This window comes from Cetorhinus maximus, chromosome 23 (genome assembly GCF_964194155.1).
Source record: "Cetorhinus maximus chromosome 23, sCetMax3.hap1.1, whole genome shotgun sequence".
NCBI classification, from domain to species: Eukaryota; Metazoa; Chordata; class Chondrichthyes; order Lamniformes; family Cetorhinidae; genus Cetorhinus; species Cetorhinus maximus.
In genome coordinates this window covers 8,979,279-8,987,468 of record NC_135901.1, presented here as the reverse complement: position 1 = coordinate 8,987,468, position 8,190 = coordinate 8,979,279, and positions in this window count along the sequence as shown.

Sequence of the window (8,190 nt, the reverse complement as noted above, 5' to 3'; positions counted from 1 at the left end):
TCTACTAATGGAAAAGATGCTTTCCTATCCACCCTATCTATGCCCCTCAGCACCCCCTCAACCATCGTTGCTCCAAGGAAAACAGCCTCAGCATAACCAATCTTTCCTCATAGCTCAGACCCTCCAGCCCACACAGCATTCTGGTAAATCTCCTCTGCACTCTCTCCAGTGCAGTCACATACTTCCTAGAAATGTGGTGACCAGAACTGCACGCAGTGCTCCAGTTGTGGCCTAACCAATGTTTTATACAGTTCCAGCATAACCTCCCTGCTCTTGTGTTTTATGCCTCAGCTAATAAAGGCAAGTAACCCATATGCCTTCTTAACCACCTCATCTACCTGCTCTACTACCTTCAAGAATCTGTGGATAGGCACACTAAGGTTTGAGTGAGAGATATTCTGGTCCATGAGATTACAGGGTGTGATTGAATGCAACTATCCTGCTGTTAATGACCAACAGTGTCTCGTTGATGCTAAGTTTTGAGCTGCTAGACCTGTTCTGAATGTATCCCGTTTAGTACAGTGGCAGTGCCGCACAACACAATGGAGAATGTGCTCAGTGTGAATACCAGCCTTGGTTTCCACAAGGACAGTGCAGGGGTCAATCTCACCTATATCGATAGTGTGGTGGGCCGGAGATAAAGTAAGGGTTTCCCTCATGTTGGCTCACTTACCATCTGTGGCAGGTCCATTCTGTCAGATACATAATTCAGAACTCATCCAGCTCCGGCATTCTTGGTCTTGTCAAATGGTAATTGATTTAGCAAATTCACAGCACATTCGTTGCCCTTGGTACCCTCAGTGTTTCTTCCTCGCAGTGCTAAAGATGAAGGAGTACAGATTCATCAGCTGAGGGAGGGAAATAGGTGGTAATCACCAGGAGGTATCTCCACCCATATCTTATCTGGTTCTGTGGGACTTCAATACGGTGTCAATATTGGTGCACTGCACCGTGTCTCTGTTAATATTACACTCAGCCTGTCTCATTGCTACTGCTCTAGTCTGTGTTTCTGTTTCTGTAATACTAGACCTTGTTTCAGTATTTCTGCTCTCCACCATGTCTCTGTTCATATTATACTGGGCCTGCCTCATTGTCACTGCTCTAGTCCATGTTTCTGTTTCTGTAACACGGGACCCTGTCTCAGTTATTGCTGCTCTCCACCAGGTCTCTGTTCATGTTACACTGGGCCTGTCTCATTGCTACTGTTCTAGTCCATGTTTCTGTTTCTGTACATTAGGTCCTGTCTCAGTTATTTATGTAATTGTCCTCTGTTTATATTACATTATTATATTCCCTTACTTCATTGCACTAGACCCTGGAAATGGGAGTTAAATGGTTTAATTTAAACAGCCGCAAGATAAGAGAGGTCTGCGGATCATGAACACAAATCTGGGATGCAGGGAGGACAAGTCATAACTTCTAAATAGGCACCCATGATAATTGTTCCCATCATCTTGCTGCCTTATCTTCACTATTTCCACCCCAGCCAATTTCCACATTATTGCACTTGTGCAGTGCAGTAATAACTGAGGCAGGGTCTAATGTAATTTAAATACAGATATGATCTAGCACAGAACTGAGACAGCGTCTACTGAAATACAGAAACAGATTAATATATACAGAGAGAGGTCAATTATAATATAAACAGAAACAGGGCCTTGTCTAATAGAAGCAAAGACAGGGTCTAGAGTAATATAAACAGAAACAGGGTCCAGTGTAATATAAATAGAGACAGGGTCTAGTGTATTATAAACATACAGGGCCTAATTTAATATAAACAGGGGCAGGGCCTAGTGCAATATAAACAGAGACCAGATCGAATGTAATATAAACAGAGACAGCGTCTAGTGCAAAATAAACAGAGACATATCGAGTATAATATTAACAGAGACATGCCGAGTGTAATATAAACAGTGACATATCAAGTGTAATACAAACAGGGGCAGAGCCTAGTATAATATAAACAGAGACAGGGTCTAATGTAATGTAAACCGAGACAGGGATCAGTGTAACATAAACAGAAACAGGGTCTAGTGTAATATAAACCAGGGCAGGGCCTAGTGCAATATAAACAGAGATACCGTCTAGTGAAATATAAACAGAGACAGCGTCTAGTGCAACCCCCCCACCCCCGACCTTAAACCAATTCATATTTCTCCCTTCTTCTAACTATGCTTCAGTTGTGCCGAAGGGCCATGAAGGCTCGAAACGTTAACTGATTTCTTCTCCGCCGATGCTGCCAGACCTGCTGAGTTTTTCCAGGTAATTCTGTTATTGTTTTGGATTTCCAGCATCCGCAGTAGCTTTTAGCTTTTTGTTTTTAAACAGAGACATGTCGAGTGTAATATAAACAGGGACAGGGCCTAGTGTAATATAAACAGAGACAGGGTCTGGTCTGTGTAATATAAGCAGGGACAGGGTCACGTTCGAACGTAATATCGAGACAGGGTCTACTGTCCCATCAAACACTCCCAGGACAGGTGCAGCATGGGGCTAGGCACAGAATTTAAAGCTACCTCTACATTGTCACATTGAACACTCCTAGGGAAGATGCAGCACAGGTTAGAGAGAGGGAAACTCCCTCGACACTGTCACCATGAAACACTCCCAGGGCAGATACAGCACGGGTTAGATATGGTTAGACACAGTCTAGTGTAATGCGTAGACAAGGCTCCATCAAACAGCCCCAGGACAGGTGTAGCATGGGGCTACATTAATAATGTAAAGTTCCCTCTACATTGCCACATGAAAAACTCCCAAGGCAGGCAAAGCACGGGTTAGATTCAGGGTGAATCTCCCTCTACACTATCGCCATCAAACATTCCCAGGGCAGGTACAACACCGTTCAGATACAGGGTAAAACTTCCTCTACATTGTCAGCTCAAACACAGTTAAGGCATGTAGGGTAAGGGTTCTATGCAGTGTAAAGTTTCCTCTGCACTCTTCATCAGACATTTCCCAGGAAGCTCGACACTGGGGGCAGGTTAAGAGGAAAGCTGCCTCTGCACCGTCAGATCAGGCATTCCCAGGGCTTAGATACGGGGCAAATCTCCCTTTACACTGTCTCATCGAACACAGCCATGTCAAATACAGCATGGTTTAGATGCGGAGTAAAGCTCCCTCTAAACTGCCCTATCAATTACTCCCAGGCCAGGTATACCACAATTTAGATACAGAGTAAATCTCCCTCTACACAGTCGTATCAAACAGTCCCAGGGCAGTCACAGTGCAGGTTAGGTGCAAAGTAAAGCTCCCTCTACACTGTCCCATCAGACACTCCAAAGGCAGGAACAGCACGGGTTAGATACAGGGAAAGATCCTTCAGCACAGCCACACCAAATCCTCGCTACTGGCTGCAACACAGGTTAGGTACAGAGTAAAGTTTCACCTGCAGTTTCCCATCAAGCACTCTCAGGTCAGTGAATGTTCAAAACAGATTTAGAGTAAAGTTCCCTCTACGGATTCCAATCCATTTCATTAGATCCAGTTAGATTGAAGTGCATGAATCGGGCTGAGAGAATACATTGGCTAGGCATTGACTTCATGTTGTGGAGTAAAGACAGTGACCCATGGTGGAGAGACAAGACACAGAACCAGAGAGGAGAAAGAGACAGAGAGAGAGAGAGGGTACAGGAAATCTTTACAAACACATTTGCCGTGTCATTATATTTCATGATAAGTGGGAATCTTTCTTAATTCTGAACATAGATATCATCCTGACATAATTCTCATATAACTGATTTTAAAAATGCCCAAAAAACAATTGCTACTGAAATCGGTTGATGTATTTGCATGTTTGACTCTATTTCTGTGCTGTGTTGGTGGGGAAATATTTGTTGTGTTTTTGTGTCTCCAAAATCTAATCTGGGACTCCTATTTCTGTGTTTATTTACATAAACGCCTCACTGATTTCAATGAAGTGTTCATGGCAGCAAAACCAGATAAACAGAGACACTTATTGATTGGTTTCAACTCAAAACAAGGGTTTATTTTAAGAATATTGACAGTTGGTACAAAATTAATAGAAACTTTTTCAACGTCCATTAGAACAGATGTTATTTATTTCAAATAATTAAAAATACATTTAAATTAATAATTCAATTCTGAAAGTTCTACTGTCACAATCAATGATGAATATTTGAACAGGCTGGGATTACACTGAATGTCAGTTTGTTGGAAGATTTAACCGATTAAAAATGGACAATTTAAAACAGCAGCCAGAGGAGCGACCTATAATCATATTAATCTCAGAGTTTTCAACATATCACAACTAGCATTTTAAAATGTTAACATTTAGGAAGAATTTGCATTTATAGAACGCTGCTTATGACCCCAGGACGTCCTAAAGCCCTTGAAATTCATTGATGTACATTTGTTGAAGTTTAGTTACTGCTGAAATGTTGGAACTCCATCCGGTGATTTGTGCACAGCAAGCTCCCATGAATAGAGCTGCGAAAAATGACGAGATAAGATGTGATTTTAGTTGAAGAATGAATACAGGTCTAGGATAGTGGGGAGAACAGTCCTGCTCTATAGATTGGTACCAAGGGAGATTTTGCACCTGTCATCGGCCTGAACGTTTGACCTGTTTCTCTCTCTATTGATGCCCACTGACCTGTTGAGTGGTTATTTTTTGCCCTGCTTTAGATTTCCCGAATCCGCAGTATTTTCCAGTATTCTAATTTGTTCTTGGGATATGAGCGTCAATGATGAAGTAATTCTTGTACTTGGCCCTGTCTCAGTTTATTCTAGTCCAGACCATATATCAGGAATCACTGCACTAGACACTGTCTCAGTTTATATTAATTTAGACCCTGTATCATTAATCACTGCAGTAGACCCTGTCTCAGTTTACATTAATCTAGACCCTGTGTCAGTCATCTCTGCACTAGGCCTGTCTCAGTTTTTATTAATCCTGACCTTGTATCAGTAATCACTGCACTAGGCCCTGTCTCAGTTTCTATTAATCGCGACCCTGTATTGGTAAAGACTGCACTGGACATTGTCTGAGCTTATATTGATCAGGACCATGTATCAGTAAACACTGCACTGGACCCTGTCTCAGTTTCTATTAATATTGACCCTGTATTAGTAATGACTGCTCTAGGCCCTGATTCAGTTTATATTAGTCCAGACCCTCTATCAGTAATCATTGGAAAGGACACTGTCTCAGTTTATGTTGATCCTGATCCTGTACCATTAATTACTGCATTAGCCCCTGTCTTAGTTTATAATAATCTCGTCCCTGTGTCAGTAATCACTGCACTAGGCCCTGTCACAGTTTATATTAATCTAAATTCTGTGCCAGTAATCACTGCACTAGACGCTGTCCCACTTGACATTGATCTAGACCTGTATCAGTAATCAGTTTATATTATCACAGAATCACACAGTGCAGAAGAGGTGCTTCGGCCCATCGAGCCTGCACCGACACGTGAGAATCACCTGACCTACCTACCTAATCCCATTTACCAGCACTTGGCCCATAACCTTGAATGTTATGACGTGCCAAGTGCTCATCCAGGTACTTTTTAAAAGATGTAAGGCAACCCACCTCCAGAACCCTTCCAGGCACCGCATTCCAGACCGTCACCACCCTCTGGGTAAAAAAGTTTTTCCTCAAAAGCCCCCTAAACCTCCTGCCCCTCACCTTGAACTTATGTCCCTTTGTGACTGACCCTTCAACTAAGGGGAACAGCTGCTCCCTATCCACCCTGTCCACGCCCCTCATAATCTTGTACACCTCGATCAGGTCTCCCCTCAGTCTTCTCTGCTCCAATGAAAACAACCCAAGTCTATCCAACCTCTCTTCATAACTTAAATGTTTCATACCAGACAACATCCCGGTGATCTCCTCTGCACCCTCTCCAGTGCATCACATCCTTCCTATAATGTGTTGACCAAAACTGCACACGGTACTCCAGCTGTGACCTCACCAAGGTTCTATACAACTCCAACATGGCCTCCCTACTTTTGTAACCTATTCCTCGATTGATAAAGGCAAGTGTCCCATATGCCTTTTTCACCACCCCACTATCATGCCCCTCCACCTTCAGAGATCAATGGACACACACGCCAAGGTCCCTTTGTTCCTCAGAACTTCCTAGTGTCATCCCATTCATTCAATACTTCCTAGTCAAATTACTCCTTCCAAAGTGTATCACCTCGCACTTTTCAGTGCTAAATTCCATCTGCCACTTATCTGCCCATTTGACCATTCCATCTATATCTTCCTGTAGCCCAAAACACTCAACATCAGTGTTAACCAACCGGCCAATCTTTGTGTCATCCGCAAACTTACTAATCCTGCCCCACATGTAGTCATCTATATTGTTTATATAAATCACAAATAATGGGGGACGCAGCACAGATCCCTTTGGTACGCCACTGGACACTGGCTTCCAGTAACTAAAGCGTCCTTCTGTCATCACCCTCTGTCTCCTACAACTAAGCCAATTTTAGAGTTATATTCTTCCCTGTCTCAGTTTTTATCAATCCAGACCCTGTATAAGTAATCACCGTACTAGACATTGTCTTGCTTACATTACTTTAGAGTCTGCATCAGTAATCACTGCACTGTGCCCTGCCGCAGTTTATATTGAGCTAGACCATGTATCAGTAGTCTCCGCACTAGATCTGTCTCAGAATATAATAATCTAGACCCTGTATCTGTAACCCCTGTACTTGAGGCTCTCTCAGTTTATATTAATCTAGACCCTGTAACATTAATTACTGCACTAGGCCCTGTCTCAGTTTTTATCAATCAAGACCCTTGATCAGTAATCACTGCAATGGACATTGTCTCAGTTGACTTTGATCTAGACCCTGTATCAGTAACCATTGAAACAGACCCTGTCTCAGTTTATATTGATCTTGACCCCACATCAGTTATCTCTGCACTAAACTCTGTCTCACTTTATATTAGCCTAGTCCCTTTATCAGTAATCACTGCACTAGATCTAGTCTCAGTTTATATTAATTTAGTCCCTGCAGCAGTCATCACTGCAAGAGCTCCTGTCCCAGTTTTATTTATCTAGGCCCTGTACCAGTGAACATTTCACCAGGCCCTGTCTCAGTTTATGTTGGTTCAGACCCTGTATCAGTAATTACCGCACAAGAGCCTGTCTCAGTTTATATTAAACAAGGCCCTGTTTCAGTAATCACTGCATTCGACCCTGTTCTGGTATTAATAATTTGCATCCTGAACCTAAAAGCACTGCACTGGACTGTTTCTCAGTTTATATTAATCTAAAACCTGTACCTGTAATCACTGCACTAGACCCTGTCTCATTTTATATGCATCCAACCTTGCAACACAAATCACGGCACCAGGTCTTGTCTCAGTTTATATCAATCTAGACCCTGTATCAGTAATCACTGCACTAGATCCTATGTCATTTTATATCAATTTGGACCCTATATCAGTAATCACTGCACTTGAGCCTCTCTCCGTTTATATTAATCTCGACCCGGTATCAGTAATCCCTGCACTATGTCCTGCCTCAGGTTTTTTTTTGTCAATCTAGACCCTGTAGCAGTAATCACTGCCCGAGCCTCGTCCCAGTTATATTTATCTAGGCCCTATATCAATGAACACTTCACCAGGCCCTGTCTCAGTTTATGTTAGTTCAGACCGTGTGTCAGTAATTACTGTACAAGAGCCTGTCTCAGTTTATATTAATCAAGCCCCTTTTTCAGTAATCACTGCACTCGTCCCTGTTCTGGTTATAATAATCTGCACCCTGAATCTATAATCACTGCACTTGGCCCTCTCTCACTTTCTAGTAACCTAGACCCTGTATCAGTAATCACTGCAGTAGGCCCTGCCTCAGTTCATATTTATCTCGGCCCTGTATCAGTAATCACTGCATTGGACATTGTCTGAGTTTATATTGATTGAGACCCTGTATCAGTAATTACTGCACATGAACCTGTCTCAGGTTATATTAAGCTAGATCCTGTGCCTGGAATCACTGCACTAGAGCATACCTCAGTTTACATTAATCTAGATCCTGTATCAGTAATCACTGCACTCAACATTGTCTGAGTTTATGTTGATTGAGACACTGTATTAATAAACACTGTGCTAGACCCTGTCTCAGTTTATATTAATCTAGATCCTGTATCAGTCATCACTGCACTATGGCCTGCCTCAGTTTATATTAGTCCAGACCATCTATCAGTAATAAT